General features: G+C 45.7%; 1 long non-coding RNA gene across 1 annotated transcript; it reads right to left on the reverse strand.

The window, feature by feature from the left end:
* Positions 1 to 266: 266 nt before the first annotated feature.
* LOC134214114 (uncharacterized) lies at positions 267 to 946 on the reverse strand. The gene is made up of 3 exons (XR_009979663.1): positions 891 to 946; positions 763 to 834; positions 267 to 677 (listed from the first exon to the last, which is right to left on the reverse strand). It is a non-coding gene; the product is annotated as an uncharacterized LOC134214114 (long non-coding RNA).
* Between the last annotated feature and the right edge of the window lie 653 nt (positions 947 to 1,599).

Below are 1,599 nucleotides of genomic sequence, written 5' to 3' on the forward strand. Positions count from 1 at the left end.
TTTTTTTAAAAATTGGTCCAGAGGTGCAGAATTACCACAGGAATCGAGCCCTGTACTTGGTTTTGATGGACATTTTTATTTTATAATAACGGTCTACCGGGGCACCGTGTTTGGGTGTGTTGAGTGCTTTGCGTGCGGTGTTCATTTGGTTGGTCGTGTGTGTGCTCAGACGCGGCTGTCAGCGCAAGCGCTTGGGCTAAGGACAGCCACGTGAAATATTGCTTGGCACGCTACTTACTTTGATTGCTTCGGTAGCGGCGGGAACTGAGCCATGCGCATGGACTTACTTAATCATGCATGATTACTTACGGTTTGCTTGCTTTGCGTACGCTTGGAGGGAATTTACGGAAATCACCACGGTCGTTCATTCATGTAGAGACGCACCGTGGATCGACACTCGCGTCGATGAGCGTGACGCTGATGAACTTCCCTCCGGTCTGTGGTCTTCACGCGACCGCGTCGATGAATGTTTCGGCGGCGGTGATGAATTGCCGAGGGTTGGCGCAGTTCCGCGATGAGTCTGGGTGTCTGCTAGCTTTGCCTAGGGCGCGATGAACGTTTGCAAGCCCTCTTCCGGTCGACGTACTTCCGGGAAAATTCCTCGTAGCTGACGGTGGGGTCAGAAGCGATCTTTAGCTGGGTGGGTGATGTGTCTAGCTTCGCAGAATGCCACAAACCTGCATAATTTGAACACACGTGGTGTCGTTCGACGACACGATTAACACACACACTCAATGCACACAAAAATGACCAACGAATTACCTGCACAATTTCAACACGCACTAAACTAATTACTATTCGCACAACTTTGCAACTCAACAAGTTTACTACAATCTAGACGGGAAAGACTTAGTTAAAATTTAATTAAAGATAAACATGTTAATATTAACCTCCAAAAACACATCACGGCGCGACAATTATAAATCCGATCACTCCTGCCTCTTCCACTAGCCAGAACGAAGTGATCGATCAAAATCAATTTGTCCTCAGATCAAGGTGCGCATTATTAATTAGTTTCGCAATCATAACCTTCGGGAAATCCGGAGCGGAAATCCGAAGGTTGAATAATTCCCACGCTCGCGAAACGATCAAGGTTAAAGGGAGGGGGATTAGTCTTCGCCGAAAGGCTTACATCACCCAGCTCGCTAAATCTGAGAGAGCGGACCCATTCGGGATAAGTTCAATATCCCCTGAATGCATTCCTCCGGGGGTCAATGCACAGCAGCAAGCGCGCAAATTTCATATCTGCTGCTATCACTTTTCCCTTTTTGGGCGGTTACAGCATGTGCGAGTTGGCTAGGGTAGGAACTCATTTAAATGATTGCTTGTGGGACGCTACTCGTGAATTTGAAACAAGGTTCATGCAGTGGGCGAACTTTCCAGTATTAGGCTGGTTCAAACTAATTATAATATTTTGGATAATGTATACTGAAGTAAATACGAAAACATTTAAAGAACGGACATGCTCGTTACAATTTCCCAAGGAAATTCGGGAGAATTTCCCAAGGATACTCAGGAGAATTTCCCAAGGAAATTTGGAAGAATTTCCCAAGGAAATTCAGACTAATTTCTTAAGGAAATTCGGAATAATTTCTTAGG

Source organism: Armigeres subalbatus, chromosome 2 (assembly GCF_024139115.2).
Source record: "Armigeres subalbatus isolate Guangzhou_Male chromosome 2, GZ_Asu_2, whole genome shotgun sequence".
Classification (NCBI taxonomy): domain Eukaryota; kingdom Metazoa; phylum Arthropoda; class Insecta; order Diptera; family Culicidae; genus Armigeres; species Armigeres subalbatus.